The sequence below is a fragment of the Hyaena hyaena genome, unplaced genomic scaffold (genome assembly GCF_003009895.1).
Source record: "Hyaena hyaena isolate Hyena2069 unplaced genomic scaffold, ASM300989v1 scaffold_368, whole genome shotgun sequence".
In the NCBI taxonomy this organism is placed as follows: Eukaryota; Metazoa; Chordata; class Mammalia; order Carnivora; family Hyaenidae; genus Hyaena; species Hyaena hyaena.
The window spans coordinates 1,163,677-1,182,618 of NW_024080989.1; the positions used below are offsets into that span (position 1 = coordinate 1,163,677).

Genomic DNA, 18,942 nt, shown 5'->3' on the forward strand with positions numbered 1-18,942 from the left:
ATAGATCTTTCATAAATTATCTTATTGGGGTATGTTAAGGGTAAATTTTCAAAGTATAAAAACATAATATTTAGCACTGATTTCACTAAAAGGAATATAAGACCAATATTTCATCAGGTAGTTTTATATAACATACAGAATTTGGGAACTAAATTTATTGCAGTTAAATTGATTAGTACCTATACTTTGCTGCAGCTTTTCTTTTTCACTATGCAAAAGTAGAATATCTATGCATGAAGTCATTTACCATGTTGTTTTCAGAGTTTAATTTCTGTAAGGGAATGCCTGAGGTTCAATATTGAAATCCACACATTTGAACATAGAATTTATGTATTTGAGTTGTTCAGAAAAAAAGAGTATAATGTATGTGTGTGTGTGTGTGTATACACATTTATATATAATAAAAATTAGCTCACAGAGTTATGGAGGCCAAGCTGTCCTATGATCTGCCATCTGTAAATTGGATAAACAGAAAACCCATGGTATAATTTAGTTTGAGTCTGAAGGCCTGAGAACCCATGTCTGAGGAAATTTCATGTCTGAGGGCAAGAGAAGATAGATGTCCCAGCTCAAGAACAGAGAGAGAATTTGCCCTTCCTCTGCCTTTTTGTTCTATCCAGATCTTCAACATATTGGATGACACCCATACACATTGATGGAGTAGATCTTTGCTCAGTCTACTGGTTCAGATGCTAATTCCTTCTGGAAACACTCTCACAGACATACCCAGATATGTTTTACCAGCTTTCTGGGCATCCCCTAGGCCAGTCAAGTTGACACACTAAATTAATCCTCACAATTTATTTGAGCATGTTACCTTGGAGTGAAAGTGTTCACTCCACTCTTTTTCCCCCTTTCTCAGCCTTTTACCAGCTGGCCATTTGAATTTATATAAGACATGTTGAAATTTCCTGGGACCCAGGAAATCATTCCCTGCCCCTTTATTATTTTACAGATGAGAAAACTGCGGCTTAAAGAGGAAAAATAACTAGTTCAAGATCATATTGAATTTTATTAGTGATCTTGAAGTCTGAAAGCAGACAGATTATATTTGCAGATTATAGAAAGCTAGGAAAGATAGCTAACAGAAATATATTGAAATCCATTTCTAATATGTAGACAACAATATAAATATTAAAAATGGTTTGCCTGGAATGATAGACTAAAACCAATAAATAGAGATTTAGTACAGGCCTGCTTTGACTACAGTTCATGTGAAACAATATGGTGAATTTGAGTCAACTATGTAAAAGCCCCAAGTGAGAAATAGCTGCTGAAGCAGTTGATGCAACCTGTGGGGGCTCTACTAATAGTCAGAGAGTGATCTGATGTTGCAGGGAGTGTATGGCCTGAGGAACTTAGTGTTGGCCAGGTCATATTTGTACCACTATGTATGGTACAGGGGACAGTGTTCTGAGAAGGAGCTTATCAACTGGCATTCATCTACCAGAGGCTAATGAGGGCCCTGAGCTCTGCTCCACAGGATGAAAGGCCACAGCAGCTAGGAATGTTTAGCTTTGAGGCTTCTGAAGGACATGATAACTTCAAATATCTCATGGGCTGTCAAATGAGGAAGAGGTATGTAGCTTGTTCTACGTCACTCAAATGGCAGAAGTAGGATCATTAGGGATAATGGTTAATGTGAGATGGATTTCTGCTCTAAGATTTTCCAACATTGCTGACTCCCAACAGAAATAGTCTGGAATTGCACTCAAGAAAATACTGGGGTCCATGCCTCAGAGATCTTCCAGGAGGATACTACTCTGGAAGAAAAGTTGACTTCATGACTTCTAAGTTCCCTTTAACTCAAAGATTCTGTGAGCCTTCAAGAATCATTTCTCTTGTACTGGTATTTCATTCTAATAGTTAATGTTTTAATATTTTTGATCTTCTGATTCCTAAAACAATTCAGAGTGGTTTATAATATTAGAATATGTTTTAAAAAAAAAACATAAACTTTTAACGAAAAATTGAATCCAGAAGGACTCTTGGGAAAAAGTGGGCTGCTATAGAATTTGGGCATTAAATTAAAATCTAAACTTGTTCAAAGTCTGGGCAAATAGAGAAACTATGATGTAGATTCTTACTGTTTGAGAAGAGAAAACCCATACTTTTATCAGTATTAGTGTTGACCTTGACTTCCTAATGGGATTATAAAATCCAGAATGACAGGAAACAGATTCTTTACTTCATTTTAACTTCAATAACATCTATCAGAATATTTTACATAGAATAGATACTTAGTGAGGCCCCTGGCAGGCTCAGTCAGTTGAGCGTCTGACTTCAGCTCAGGTCATGATCTTGTCGTTCCTGAGTTTGAGCCCCATGTCAGGCTGTGTGCTGACAGCCTGCTTCAGATTCTGTGTCTCCATCTCTCTCTGCCCCTCCTCTGCTCGTACTCTGTGTCACTCTCTCTCCTTCAAAAATAAATAAGCATTAAAAAAAAAAGAATAGGTACTTAATGTGTTTTCAAAGATTTGCCTTTCTTAAAGATAGAATAGAACTTTTTTTTTTCCCTTTATATTTTTCCTCAGGGTCTGGTAGAAGTGTCCTGGTCAGGCTAAAAGTCATAGTTCTGAAGCTATATTACCTCGTTCCAATGAGGTAGCCTGAACTTGGCCTATAGTAAGCCCCAGACTACCATAATTACATCTACTGGTGACTGTCATAATTACATCTATTGGAACCTCTTCATGTTTCTAGAACAAGCTTCTGTCTTAAATGCATTTGTGCTTAGAATATAGCTGCTTTAGGACAGTGGCTTCACTTCTACCGTAGTTCTCCATTGTACCTGGTAATAACAGTAACCAACATTTATATTTGATTAACTTAGAGAACAAGAACTCTTCTAGATGTTTGTTGCGTCCTACTTCATTGCTGTATTAACTAGTTATTCCTTTTAGCTCTATATTTTCAGATGAGGAAATGGAGGTAGAGAAGTTAAGTGACTTGCTCAAGGTCACAAGTTAGTAAGTGGCAGAGCCAGAATGTGAACCTAGCATTCTGGCTACAGATTTTGTGCTTCTGATCACTATGTCCTTCTATTTCTCACGGAGGTGTCTAAGTGCAATGTGTATTTAAGTCCAAGCAAGTTTTGTCTTCTTGTTGGCAAGACACCAGGTGGTAAAGAGTTTCCTCTGTCCCTTTTCTCTTCATTGTTCCCTCTGTTCCCTGGAGACCAGCTCAGAAACCTCCCCACTGTATTTCCTTCACTAGCCCAGCTTTCTGGGATTGGCTGCTCTCCAACTCTGCTACCAGCTCTGCATGGCTCAGGGCTTTGGAATGAAAGACACAAGACTGAGCTCCTTAGGGTGACTCACATCTGTTTGGAGCAGTTACAGCCCGTTTTTGTGTCACTTAGCAATTCTTCCTCCCCAGACCCAACCTTTCTCCATTTTCCTAAAAACGCCAGATGGTATATATTTATTTTTAAGTCAATGTGAATTTTAATATACTCAGCTTTGGAGAATTTATCAACACTTCCCGTGTTCCTTCACCAATCCTCCTCCCCAGGGGGATAATTAGAATTATCCCATGATATTGCAAAACAGGAAAGCCCGAGTAGCTGCTCAAGGGTATAGTGTTGCAGAAATCACTCTTCACCTCTGACCTACTGGTAGATGCTTAATGGGAACTTTCTGGTGATGACATCTCAGGTCAGGTGGTGATAGGGCTAGGACCAAGCCCTGTCTATGGCTTTGTCGAAGCCAGGGTGGAAGGGGGGCAAGTCTGTGCCTGGCATCTCTTTCTTCTGTTCCTATTAGACACAGCTAAGCCCAAGGGTAGGAAGAAGAGAGGGTGTGCCCATGGGAACTTCATTTTCCTTTATGCAGTTTCCACACAGCTAGAAGTCAGCCCCTTTCTTTCATTCTAACCGGCCAAGTCACTGGCACCAAACACACTATATGAAGTTGTGTAAATTCCCATAGCAGTGAATGTTCTCTATTGTAGGAGGCCTCTTGGGGCTGAAGAGTTGGGAGAGGCTTCTATGCTTGAAGCAATAAATGAGCAAGTCAATAACCTTCTCTACCTGGACACACTGAGCCTACACGCCTGAAAACAGCCTATATTCTTCCATGCACTTAGTCAAATCCGCTGAGGCAAAAGCCAGAGCATTCTGATCTTCCACCGCCGTCTGGCCCTGTTACAGGGTAGCAGAAAGAGGAAGGGTAAATGAACACCAAGGATACTTCAAAAATGTCTTTAGACCTAAAGTAAAATAAGAAAGCCTAAGTTTGAGTTCCAGTTATACTTGTTAATTGTGTAACCTTGAGCAAACCAACAAATTTCTCTAATGCACATATTTCCTTATCTGTCAAATAGGAATAGAAATACCAGTTCTCCTCATTTTGCAGGAGCACGTCAGGATCAAATGACAATGCACACGAAAACACTTTGTAAACTCTAATAGCCCTATGGGAGTGTAAAGGATTTTTGTAAATTTTTATTTATTTTAGTTAAAATAACTAATAATGGTTTTATTAGTTTGTTCCTCTATATGATTTTTTAAAAGTACAGTTGACACACAACGTTATATTAATTTCAGGTGTACAACATAGTGATTTGATAAGTCTATTCATTATGCTCTGCACACCACAAGTGCTACTCAATTTTTGATCAGAACTGTGTAAATAGTAAAGTGGAGAACTTCAATCTTCTGTCACTTTCTATTCCTTGTTCTGCTCCAGGGAGGCAGGTGGTGGGAGGCTGTGTTTGGCAGGTGCAGTATAGACTTGCAGGTAACATAAGAAGTATGGGAGAGGCAAGTACCTGTATACTCATCATAGTAAGGGAATAGAACCAGACAGAATTTAGAGTGAGGTGGAGATCAGTCTTGGTCACGGTAGTAGTACCACTTTAGATAGAGCTGACCATCAGGAGATGTGTTAGTGTGAAGCAAAAGGTAATCTCAAGCACAGTTTGAAGTCATGACAGATATAACATAGAGGTCCTTTGACAAGGTCTCCTAACCTGGACTGTTCCGAAAACCCTGGTCACTTCCACTCTGGACCTTGACAGGCTGAAATAAACCAGAGCTTCCGTGAGGGAGGATTCTTGCTTGTCTATCCACAGTCTTCACTGTCCAAATGAAAAGATATGTTCCCCGAAGACTTAGAATCTCCTTGTGTATCCACAGCCCCCAAGGGTTTCCAGTTCAGATTCCTAAGCAGGTAGCACTGACTCATTGAAAGGAAAGCTTACAATTCTGATATCAGAAACTTCATCCTTAATGAATCCTAGCTGCCTTCTGTGTCTGGAATAAAAATTTTAGCAGTAAGATGATGTTATTATCCAGGTTAACCTTTAAGAGAGATGCTTAAGGAAAAGAAAATCAGGAAGCTCAAAGGAGAACAGTGCAAAGGGTTCAAATCATTCCCAAACTAGCCTATCAACCCTTAGAGAGTTAAGCATAATGGGTAACTAAGGATAGAACTCAGGATCCTGCCTCTCAAATTCATATTCACCTGTTCCAAGAGGTGATTTTGTAAACTGAAGAAGCCAGAACCAAAATCAAAACCATACAAATGATTTTCCAGAGAGGATTATTGAGAAGGTTTAATGCTTTGAGTAAAGAACTTAAGAAATAAAGATTATGATCTTCCTGAAGTATCCAAAATAAGAAAAATAAACCTTTAACTGATGAGTTGTTGGCTTAGGTCAAGGGTTACAAATTGTCCATGGGCCAAGTATGGTCAGCAGGTGTGTTTTGTTTGACTGTTTTGTTACACCAGTGTTTTAAGGGCAATTCGACAGACACTGGGGGTTATCTGGTTGAAACATACCCATGGACACTTAATAGGACTAAGAAAACAGTGAGAGCAGAGCCTCTGATTTGGCACACCAAGGTATTTGAGAGAGGGCTGAGTTTATACTCTAGTTTGAAGAAATGTGATGCATTCACATGGAAGAAACTAACCCTAACTGTGAGAAGCAGATGGCCAGTGGGGGTTGAATGACAGGAACAAGAACCAGCGAAGTTCTGAAGAGGGAGAGCTCACTTTTCCCTGGGTGGAAAGACAAGGCTCTCAGGAGGAAGGGAACTGACGTGGTGTTTGGAAATGAGGGTGTTGGTGGAGAGGTGCATTCTGGGGTAGAGGAATGAACAAGCTGAGACTTGGAGGCAGGAAATCTCCAGGTATATTCAGAAGACAAAGAGCCAACTGAGACAGAGAATTTGAGTTGGAGAGAAATGGGAGATCTTTGAATGAAGAAGAGTAGGAATCCTGTCCCTGAGTCTAAAACTTACGGAATTAAAGTCTCATCATGAAAAGAATGGTCTTTGAGGGTAAGAGAAAAAAGCACCTGGTAGCCAGAAGCATCTGCTGCCTGTGGCTTAGCTCCCCTGGTATCCATCTCTCGTCTCAGTTGCTGAGCTACCTATAGGGATCTCCCACTCAGCTCCCTCTTTGAAAGACAGAGACCTCAGCCTGGTTAATCAGACAGTGGCTAATGGGGATTATCATCCCCATCAGCGGGGTTGAGGGGGCTGTGAAGAAGGCTGAGAGTGGCAAGATTATAGCTGACATCATGAGGCAGCTGAAGGCCTGCCAGCAAGGATGTGTCCACTTTAATTGCTTTTCTTCTTGCCCAGAAACACAGTCAAATCTCATCTCAAAACCCTTCCTTCCCCTCATCCCTGCCTGATACATACACACACACACACACACACTGATACATACCAACCTCTGTAGAGGCATTGTGCCTCCTGTTTGGCTATTAGGCATACCATACACATAAGCAAATATATAACCTGAACTAGCAGGTTTAAACTACACACATACTTATACAAAAGCATATATAGTATATATATGTATACATAGAAAAGTCTATATTTTCTTTTCTACTTTATAGTATTCTTTTTCAGAATACTAAAAGTAGGAAGCATGGTGTCACATAAGGAAGATGCAGCCTTCAAATAAATATGCAGTCCCTCCTAGTATTTTATTTGGTCTAGGAAAAACCTTAGGGCTCCGTGTGCCAACCCCTCCACTCCCTCTCCCTGCTGGGATTTCTAGGACCACCATTTGCCACTCCTCTCCCTGTCCTTGTTTTCTAGTCTTCATCTGATTGGCTAACACAGTAGGCACTCCATGTTCTGATGGCTTTTTTGTGACATGCAGGGAAAAGAACTGATCTTGCACATGGCAAATTCAGCTCACAAACCTATCTTCGACTTGTTTCCTTGTGACATCATTTAGCTGCTGGATCTGTTAGCCACTCCTTTACTCAGAGGTGAGAAGCTCTTCTTTCCTTATTCTAACACAGGATCTCCCTTGACCTGATGAAGGCCTGTGAACTCCAACAGGCAGACCAGAGAACCTTTCCATTTTATAGAGAAGACCTTAGTTTTCCCCCAAAGCTCTACTATGGAGTGACCTACTTGGCAAATTACTTTGCCTTTGAGAAAAAGTTATTAAATTCTCATCTCCATGTGTCAGTCAAGGCATGATTTTTCTGTAGCAACTTTTGTAGAGGTGATGTATCAATATTTATATGGTATATCTATTATGAATACAGTGTAAGGATATAAAAGAAAAAGAATATGGTGCTCATTCCCTCTAGGAATTCACATTTTCACTTATAGACACATTAAAATATGTATCTAATTTGTCAACTTCTTTCAACTCTTCTGGTATAAGCCACCATCATCTCTGCTTGGGCCAACCAAACACTTAATCCTTTCTTTCCCTGAATTCATCCTGTAGAAAGAGTGATGGCTTTTTTTCTTTTTTAATCGTGGTAAAATATATGTAACGTACAACTTACCATTTTAACTGTTTAAAAATTGTGGTAAAAAACATAACAAAATTTATCATCGTAAACACGCCTAAGTGTATGGTATAATAGTGTTAACTGAATGCACATTGTTGTATAACAGATCTCTAGTACTTTCCATCTTGCAAAACTGAAACTCTGAACATTGACTCCTCAACAACTCGTCATTTCAACCTTTCCCCAGATCCTGGCAACCATCATTCAACTTTATGTTTTCAGGAATTCAACTACTTTAGATACCTCACACAAGTGAAATCAAGCACTATATATTTTTCTTTTTTTGTGATTGGCTTGTTTTACTTGGTATAATGTCCTTAAGGTTTATCCATGTTATAGCATAGGACAGAATTTTCTTCTTTTTAAAGGCTGAATAAAATTCCATGATATGTATATATTTTTTCTTTATCCATTCCTCCAGCAATGGATAAAGATTGCTTCTACCTCTTGGCCTTTGTGAAAAATATTGCAATGAACATAGTGTACAAGCATCTCTTGGAGAGTCTGTTTTCAATTCCTTTGGGTATATACTAAGAAGTAGGATTGCTGGTTCATATGGTAGTTCTATTTTCAAGGAACCTCTGTATTGTTTTCTACACCAGCTGCACTATTTGACATTCTCACGGACAGTTCACAGGGGTTCCTATTTCTCCATGGCTTTGTCAACACTTGTTTTCTGCTGTTTTCTCCCTTTTTTTAAAAAAATATTTATTTAAATTCAAGCAGTTTACATGAGTGTAGTTTTAGTCTCAGGAGTAGAACCCAGTGATTCATCACTTACATATAACACACAGTGCTCATCCAAACAAGTGCCCTCCTTAATGCCCATCACCTGTTTAGCCCATCCCCCCACCCAGCTCCCCTCCAGCAACCCTCAGTTTGTTCTCTGTGTTTAAGAGTCTCTTATGGTTTGCCTCCCTTTCTGGTTTTATCTAATTTTTGCTTCCCTTCCTCTATGTTCATCTCTTTTGTTTCTTAAATGCCACATGAGTGAAATCATACGATATTTGTCTTTCTCTGACTGACATTTCATTTAGCGTAATATATTCTAGTTTCATCCATGTTGTTGCAATGGCAGACTTTCATTCTTTTTGATCATTGAGTAATATTCCTGTGTGTGTGTGTGTGTGTGTGTGTGTGTGTGTGTGTGTATACTTCTTCATTCATTAGTTGATAGACCTTCAGGTTCTTTCCATAGTTTGGCTTTTTTAAAAAATATTTTTTAATGTATATTTATTATTTTTTAGAGAGAGAGACAGAGAGCATGAGCAGGGGAGGGTCAGAGAGACAGGGAGTCACAGACTGAAACAGGATCCAGGCTCTGAGCTGGCAGTCAGCACATAGCCCAACGCGGGGCTCGAACCCACGAATCGCGAGATCATGACCTAAGCCGGACGCTTAACCGACTAAGCCACCCAGGCACCCCATTGTTTATTCATTTTTGAGGGAGAGATAAAGCATGAGCGGGCATGAGCGGGCGAGGGGCAGAGAGAGAGGAAAACACAGAATCTGAAGCAGCCTCCAGGCTCTGAACTGTCAGAGCCCAATGTGGTGCTTGAACCTACAAACCATGAGTTGAGATCATGACCTGGGCTAAAATCTAATGTGTAACCAACTGAGCCACACAGGCATCCTCTCTGCCCATTTTAAAATCAGGCTTTTTGTGGGGCACCTGGGTGGCTCAGTTGGTTAAGCGTCTGACTTTGGCTCCATTCATGATCTCACAGTTTGTGTGTTCGAGCCCTGCATCAGGCTCTGTGCTGAATGTTTGCTTGGAGCCTGCTTCAGATTCTGTGTCTCCTCTCTCTGCCTCTCCTCCACTCATGCTTTGTCTCACTCTGTCTCTCAAAAATAAATAAATGTAAAAAAAATTTTTTAAATAAATAAATAAATCAGGCTGTTTGTTTTTTGGTTTTTGAGTTATAGAAGTTCTATATATATATGTTGGGCATTAACTCCTTATCAAATATGTGGTTTGCAAATATTTTCTTCCATTCCATATGTTGCTTTTTCACTTGGTTGATTTTTTCCTTTGTTGCACTGAAGTTTAATGTAGTTCCATTTACCTATTTTTGCTTTTGTTGTCTGTACTTTTGGTGTCACATACAAGAAATCATTGCCCAATCCAGTGTCATGAAGTTTTCACCTATATTTTTTTTTTCTAAGAGTTTTATACTGTTTGATCTTACAGTTAGGTTTTTAATTCATTTTGAATTGATTATTATATATTGTGTAAGGTAAGGGTCCAGCTTCACTCTTTTGCATGTGGATATTCAGTTTTCCCCACACCATATGTTGAAGCACCTTTCCCCATTGCATGGTCTTGACATCCTTGTTGAAGATCATCTGACCATATATGGGGTAGAGGGTTATTTGGAGGCTCTGTATTTTGTTCTGTTGGTCCATATGGTAGTACCATACTGTTTTGATTACTGTAGCTTTGTAATATAGTTTGAAAGCAGGAAGTGTTATCCCTCCAGCATTGTTTTTCTTTCCCAAGATTGTTTTGGGTATACAGAGTCCTTTGAGATCATTTAATACATTTTTAAATGTTCAAGTCAGAGGCATTAAATACATTCACCATATTGTAAAACCATCACCACTAGCCATTTTCAGAATTTTGTCATCATTCCAAACTGAAACTCTGTACCCATTAAAGGATAATTCCCCATTCCCCATTCTGTCTCCACCTAGCCCCGGTAAACCATTATTCTACTTTCTGTCTCAATGAATTTACCTATTTTAGGTACCTCATATAGGTGGAATCATACAAAATTGTCCTTCTGTGTTGGCTTATTTTACTTAGTATAATGTCCTGAAGGTTCATTCATATTGTACAATGTGTCAGAATTTCCTTTCTCTTTAAGGCTTAATATTGGTCCACTGTAGGTATATACGAGATTTTGTTTATTCATTTATCTGTTTTTTATAAATTTTTATTTATTAATTTTTGAGAGAGAGAGCACAAGCAAGGGAGAGGCAGAGAGAGGGAGACACAGAATCTGATGCATCTGAGTTGTTTTGAAGGGTAAATAAATGTAATTAAGGCAAAGAAGGGTGGGAAGGGCATTGCAAAGGCTCTCGCTTGTGAAGTAACACAGTATGAGGGCAGGCTACAAGCAATTTGACTACTAGAACATAAGGAATCAGTGAATGGTGGGTGAGAAAATTGAAGTACTAAAAGGAGCCAGGTTAGAGAGGACCTTGAAGCTAAACTAAGGAGCATAAATTTCATTCTGTGGGAGTAATGTGGAGCCACTAAAGAATTTTAAGTAGCATAGTAACATGGTTAAGATCTGAGTTTTAGACAGACCTGGCTATAGGTGGAATAAGCCTTAAGATATATTGTGGTAAGTATGATGAAGTAAGATGCAGTATGGTGTACATAATATATTACTATTTATGATAATAAAATATTATACAGATATATACGCATGTAAATAGGTATATGTGCTGGGAAATGCACAGACTACCTGTGTAAATATATTCACAAATCAAGAGTTGTCTTGGGTAGGAGAGCTGGATGGCTGGACACAGAGATGAAAAAAGGACTTATTTTTCAATGGATATACTTTTGTACTTTTTATTACTTATTAAGAATGAATTTAGTCTTTTCCAGGAGTGGTCTTTAAAGATGATGATATAGGAGGTCCCTGAACACCTTCCCTCCCATGGACACACTAAATGAACAGCTACACACGGAGCAATTCCCTTTGGAAGTATAATCCAGAACTGGCTGAGTAACTTCTATACATCAGCCAAACAAGGTAATGTCCACAGCAAAATGGATAGGAAAGGCTGAGATATGCTCTCATCATAAATCCCACCACCAGCACAGTGCCGTACAATCAGGAGGGAACCCCTAATTCACAGCTTCTCTTTGAGGAGTAAATGGTTTGGACCCCATATTTAGTACCCCAACTTTTAAGATTTCTACGCAGTAGATGGGGCCCCAAAACATCTACCTACAAAGGCAATGTGGCTTGAGTCCATGAGACCCACAAAAAGAGGTTATTTATAGACATGAGCATTCTTTCTTGCTATTACCTCAGGGTTCAGTTCAGGGAACCAGCAAAACCTGCCAGTCTCCCAACCTTTCCCTGAATAGTGTCCATCTACTTTCTTTCTTTAAAAGCTGCTGCCTTTGGGTCAAGATTCCAATTTAATAGGCATCTAGGGGCTGACTGCCCTCATCTCTAGAGACTAGGGAAACTGGCAAACACCTCCCTTGCCTTCTACCTCCTGCTTGCCCCAAATCACCATATGTTTCTTGATGAAGCTTATATATATGTCTGCACCCCACTTTTATGGATGTCTCCTGAGACATGGGTCCATAGATCACATGGCTCTGATAGCCAATGGACTTCCATTCAAGAGTCCCACAGGACAGTAGCAAACAAAGAAGTGGTTCTTTCTTTTTTTCTTTTCTATCTTTCCTTTTTTTTTTTTTTGCTTTAATTTTTTAAAATTATTTTAGAGAAAGAAAGTGAGAGGGGAAGAGGGGCAGAAGGAGAGAGAGAGAGAGAGAGAGAGAGAATATTAAGCAGGCTACATGTTCAGCATGGAGCCTTGACACGGGGCTTGATCCTGTGACCCTGGGCTGAAATCAAGAGTCAGCCACTCAATTGACTGAACCACATAGGTGTCCCAATGAAGCAGTTCTTAACTGGCTATCCTTTCCCATCAGGACTCAGTGCAGAGGGAGCAGGCAGAATGTCCATCTCTCGGTCTTTCCACAAAAGGGGTCTATTTGCATACTTTGAAAGCTCCTGCCTGAGGGTCAAGCTTCTAATTTAGCACACACCTAGGGGCTAGCTGCACTCATTTCTGGAGACCAGGGAAAGCTTGCGGACACCTATTGTCTTCTTCCTCTAGCCTGCTTCAAGTCACCAGTTTCTCCCCGGAAGGAGCTTGTATGTATTTCTTATACTCCAACTTTGGTGGCTGCCACCTAAGGAATGGGTTCCCAGATCACCTGGCTCTGATAGCCAATGGGGCATGCATTCAGGAGTCCCATGGTCCTATTAAAAACAGAGAGGGGCGCCTGGGTGGCTTAGTCGGTTAAGCATCCGACTTTCGCTTAGGTCATGATCTCGCGGTTCGTGGGTTCGAGCCCCGCATCGGGCTCTGTGCTGACTGCCAGCTCAGAGCCTGAAGCCTGTTTCAGAGTCTGTGTCTCCCTCTCTCTCTGACCCTCCCCTGTTCACGCTGTCTCTCTGTATCCTAGAAATAAAAAAATTTAAAAAAAAATTAAAAAATAAAAAAAAAAAAACAGAAGTTCTGGGGTGCCTTGGTGGCTCAGTTGGTTGAGTGTCTGCTTCTTGGTTTCTGCTCAGGTCATGCTCCCAGGGTCATGGGATCAAGCTTCAGTCAGGCTCTACACTGAGCATGGACCCTGCTTGGGATTCTCTCTTTCTCCTTCCGCCCTCCACAACCCCTCTGCCCCTGCTGAAAAACCACCACCAACAACAACAATAACAAAAACAGAGACGTTCTTAATAGGCCCAGGACCAAAGTCTCACCCATGGTTACATGTCAAGGCCCAGTAGAAAAGGAAGAGACAAAAACCTTCACTTTCCAGTTTCTCCCTGGAAGGAGTCTGACTATACATTTTCCCAGCTCCTACCTGACTGGTTTCCAAATAGCCTGTATCTAGGCACTGACTGTGATCATCCCCTTTGGACATTGATAGGTCTTGGCACACCCTAAACTATTGTGAGCCACTAAGTACAAAGAAGGTGGCTTGGACAATCACAAAGATTTGAGAGACAACCAAGAGCACTGGCCAGGCTAATTGGTGAGGTTCATTTCCCACATAAGACTACTCTTTCATAACTGAGAAGTCACTATTTTATTTAATACACAGAAACCAGCACAGAGAGTCAAAGAAAATTAAGAAACAGAGGAATATGTGCCAAAGAAAAGAACAAGACAAAACTCTAGAAACAGATCTGAATGAAACAGATAAACAATTTACCTAATAGAGAGTTCGAAATAATAGTCCTAAGGATATTCACTAAGGTCAAAACAATGCAGGAGCAAAGTGAGAATTTCAACAAAAAGAATATATAAAAAAGTACCAAACAAATCATAAAGCTAAGGAATATACTAATTGAACTAAAAAATTAAATAGAAAGTTTCAGCATCAGTCTAGATCAATTGGAAGAAAAGTTCAGCAGACTAGAAGACAAGACATTAGAATTCATCCAATTAGAAGAGCAAAAAGCAAAAAGAATGGAAAAGAGTGAAAATAGCTTGGAGACTTATCAGACTCCATAAAGTGAAAAATAGGAGTCCCAGAATAAAGAGAGATTAAAGGGTCAGAGCTTATTCAAATGAACAGTGGCCACAAACTTCCCTAATGTGGGGAAAGAAACAGATCTCCAGATCCAGGAACTGTAGAGAGTTCCAAGAAAGATAAATCCAAAGAGACCCACATTGAGACACATTATAATTAAATTGTCAGCAGTCAAAGATGACAGAATTTTGAAAGTAGCAAGAGACAAATAACTTGCTATGTACAAGGGAATTTCCATAAGGCTGTCAGTATGTTTTTCAGCAAAAACTTTGCAGGCCAGAAGTGGGTGGGATGAGAGATACCAGGCTGGTTCAGTTGGTGGAGTGTGTGACTCTTGATCTCAGGGTTTTGAGTTTGAGCCTCACACTAGGTGTAAAGATTACCTAAAAATAAAAATCTTTTTAAAAAGATGTGGGATAATACATTCAAGATACTGAAAGAAAAAAAAAAAAAAACCCTGCCAACCAGGAATATTCTACCCAGCAAAGTTGTCTTTCAGAATTGAAGGAGAGACAAGTTTTCCAGACAAGCAAAAGCTGATGGAGTTCATCTCCACTAAACTGGCCTTACAAGAAATGTTAAAAGGAGCTCTTCCAGATGAAACAAAAGATTCTGATAATATAAAAGTATAAAACTCATATATTTAGAATATTCTAATGTTGTAATAGGGAAATGACTTAGAACTCTAGTACAAAGGTTAAAGACAAACATTAAAATTACTTAGAACCACAGTAATTTGTTAATGGATACACAATGTAAAAGAGAATTGTGACATCAAGAACGTAAACTGGGTGTGCCTGGGTGGTTCAGTCAGTTAAGCATAAGACTTTGGCTCATGGTTTGTGAGTTGGAGCCCCACATTGAGTGAACTTGATCTCTGCTTCAGGTGAACCCCACTTCTCTCTCTCTCCCCCCCCACACCTTTCTTTCTCTCCCTCTCTGCCTCTCATGGGATTCTCTCTCTCCCTCTCTCTCTGCTTCTTGATCATTTGCTTCTCTCTCTCTCTCTCAAAAAAAGTGGGGGGCGGGGAATGCCTGGGTGGCTCTGTTGGCTAAGCATCCAACTTTGACTCAGGTCATGATCTCACAGTTTGTAGTCTGAGCTCCATGTCAGGCTCTGTGCTGACAGCTCAGAGCCTAGAACCTACTTTAGTTTCTGTGTCTCCCTCTCTCTCTGCCCCTCCCCTGCTCACATTCTGTCTCTCTCCCAAAATAAATTAACATTTAAAACAGAACAAAACACCCCCAACAGCAACATAAAATGGTTGGGAGCAGTATAAGAATGTAGAGCTTTTGCATGCAATCAAAGTTAAACTGTTATCAGCTTAAAATAGACTGTTATAAATATAAAATGCTTTGTATAAAGCAAAAACCCATAGTATATACACAAAAGAGAAAGGACATAAATCCTACTATTAGAGAAAATCATCAAATCACAAAGAAAAGAACAAGAGAGGAAGAAAGAAAATGAAGGAGTTATAAAACAACCAGAATTCAATTAACAAAATGTCAAAAGTAAGTCCATATCTATCAATATTTGCTTTAAATGTAAATGGAATAAGTTCTCCAATCAGAAGATACAGTGTAGCTGAATGGATAAAAAACAAGACCCAACTATATGCTGCTTATATGAGATTCACTTCAGATTATTAGGGAGACACACAGTCTGAAAGCAAAGGTATGGAAAAAGATATCCCATTAAAATTGAAAGAATTAATATTGTTAAAATACCAATACTACCCAAGATAATCTGCAGATTCAATGCAATTATTATCAAGATTTCACAGAAACAAACAAACAAACAAAAGCAATCCTAGAAGCGGTATTGAATCACAAAAGCCCAAACAGACAAAGCTATCCTGAGAAAGAGAAAAGCTGGGGTCATCACAGTTCCTGATTTCAAACTATACTACAAAGCTACAGTAATCAAAACAGTATGGTCTTGGTAAAAAACAGACACATAGATCAGTGGAACAGTATAAAGAGCCCAGACATAAATTCGCACATATATGGCGAATAATTTATTACAAAGAAGCCAAGAATATATAGTAGAGAAAGGACAATCTCTTCAATAAATGGTGTTAGGAAAACTGGATATCCACATGCAAACACAAAAGTCACCTCAAAATTGATTAAAGACTTGGGTACAAAAGCTAAAACTGTGAAATTCCTAGAAGAAAACATAGTGGGCAAATCCTTAACATTGGTCTTGGCAATGATTTTTTGGATTTGACATCAAAGGCAAAGGCAACAAAAGAAAAACTAAACAAATAGGACTATATCAAACTGAAAACATTCTTTATAGCAAAGAAAACCATCAATAAAATGAAAAGGCAAACTAACAAATGGGAGAAAATATTTACAACTCATATATCTGATAAGACGTTGATATCCAAAATATGTATGAAACCCATACAACAAAAATTCAGCAAAAACAAAAACAAACAAAAACCCCAAGTAACTTGATTAAAAATGGGCAGAAGAAATGCACAGACTGAGCAGACATTTTTCCAAAGAAGACACACAAATGGCCATCGTGTATATGGAAAGGTGATCAATATTCCAAATCATCAAGGAAATGCAAATCCAAAACACAATGAGATATCACATCATACTTGTTAGAATACCTGTCATCAAAAAGACAAGAGATAACAAGTGTTAGTGAGGATGTGGAAAAAAGAGAACACTTATGCACTGTTGCTGGAAATGTAAATTGATACTGTTTCTATGGAAATCAGAGTTGAAAAGTAAAAATAGAACAAGCATATGATCCAGCAATTCCACTTCTGGGTATATATCCAAAGGAAATGGAAACATCACCTCAAAGAGATATCTGCACCTCCATGTTCACTGCAGCATTTATTCATAATAGTCAAGATATGGATGTGCGCCTGGGTGGCTCAGTCGGTTGAGCGTCTGACTTCGGCTCAGGTCATGATCTCATGGTTAGTGGGTTTGAGCCCCACATTGGGCTCTGTGATGACAGCCAGCTCAGAGCCTGGAGCCTGTTTCAGACTCTGTGTCTCCCTCTCTCTCTGACCCTCCCCTGCCCATGCTGTCTTTCTCTCCCTCTCTCTCTCAGAAATAAATAAAACATTAAAAAAAATAGTCAAGATATGGAAACAGCCTAAATGTCTGTCAATGGATGAATGAATAAAGAAGATGTCTCTCTCTCTCTCTCTCTCTCTCACACACACACACACACACAATGGAATATTATCAGCAATGAATATGAGAAAGAAGGAAATTCTATTTGCAGCAACATGGTTGGACCTTGAAGGCATTATGCTGTGTGAAATAACTCAGACAGAGAAGGATGAATACTGAATGTTATCACTCATATGTGGAATCAAAATAAGCTGAACTCATAGAAACAGAGACTAGACCAGGGGCTTGCAGTGTGGGGAAAATGGGGTGATGTTGGTCAAAGCATATCATCTTCTACTTGTAAGATGAATAAGTTTCAGGGATCTAATATATAGCATGATGATTATAGCTAATAATACAGTATTATATACTTTAAAATTGCTAAGAGAGTATGTCTTAAACGTTCACACACACACACACACACACAAAAGAAATAGTAATTATGTGATGTGACGGTGGTGTTAGCTAATGGCATGGTGGAAATAATTTTTCAATATATATCAAATCAATACATTGAATAACTTAAACTTATACAATATTATGTCCCAATTATTATACCTCAATAAAGCTGGAAAAAAGTAAAATTATAATTAACTATCATGGTCAATTAAAAAGCTTTGTGATTGGGGTGCCTGGGTGGCTCAGTCGGTTAAGCATCTGGCTTTGGCTCAGGTCATGATCTCGTGGTTTGTGGGTTCAAGTCCCACATCGGGCTCTGTGCTGATAGCCAGCTCAGAGTCTGGAGCCTGTCTTCGGTTTCTATGTCTCCCTCTCTTTCTGTCCCTCTCCTGCTCATGCTGTCTCTCTCTCTCTCTCTCACTCTCAAAAGTAAATAAAACATTTTTTAAAATTTAATAAAAAAGTAATACATAAGAAACTTGGTGATTTTTCAATAAATGCCTGTGTTTTTTAAAGCATGTATAAACCTAGCCACAAGTTAAGGAAAGTGGCAGAGGATGATGGCCATACCACACATTTAATTGTCATCCTTGTTAATAGTTTTTTTTTGTACCTGGTTTTTGGAACATTAATATATATTGTTGAATAAAGTTACATTACTGTTCATTAATTACTTAAATATAATTATTGTTACAAAGATAGTAGACCAAAAAAAGTCCTGTACATAAAACTTAAGAGAACAAAAAGAGTATTAGAGGCAAGACAACAAGAAAAGAGGTGCTGTGACTGTCTAGGCAAGAAATTGTTAGGGCTTCAATGATGCCAACTTAGTAGAGAGGAGAAGGGGACATTGAAAAGGAAGAAATTGGTTGAAAGAGGGGAAATAGAGATAATGGGTATTGTTGGCAGGAATGGTCTGGACATCTGTGGCATCAAACTGGGTACAGTTTTGATATGGTGGAAAAAAACCAACTGGATTTGGGGTCAGAGACTTGGACTTGAGTCCCACTGCTACTACTTATTTGAGTGACCTTGGGTATTCTATTTCAATTTTCTGACTTTCAATTTCCTCAGTTTTCCAGTAGTGATTGTTGTGATTCTCAGAGTTGTTGTAAGGGCTAAATGACTCAATATTTGTGGATACTGTATGAAGAGCTAGACCTGAGGAGGCTGAGTAAGGATGTATGCTTTAAAAATGACAAAAAAGTAATTGAACAAAACCTCTTATGTTTATAAGAAACTGTTATGCAGCATATATTGAAAAGGATATGGAGAGTCCTTTTGTTTATGGGGCAGAGATTGCTGGTTGCCTAACCATTACCCAT

The 18,942-nt window shown here is 39.1% G+C and overlaps 1 protein-coding gene and 1 long non-coding RNA gene across 2 annotated transcripts in view; one reads left to right on the forward strand and one right to left on the reverse strand.

Moving 5' to 3' along the window:
- MICAL3 (microtubule associated monooxygenase, calponin and LIM domain containing 3) overlaps window positions 1-18,942 on the reverse strand; it is a 271,709-nt gene that overhangs the window by 229,891 nt on the left and 22,876 nt on the right. The window lies entirely within an intron of this gene.
- Window positions 7,178-18,942, forward strand: part of LOC120243764 — a 34,693-nt gene continuing 22,928 nt past the window's right edge. The window contains exons 1-2 of the long non-coding RNA XR_005531392.1: window positions 7,178-7,233; window positions 11,383-11,540. This is a non-coding gene — a long non-coding RNA (uncharacterized LOC120243764). The remainder of the gene's footprint in view (window positions 7,234-11,382; window positions 11,541-18,942) is intronic.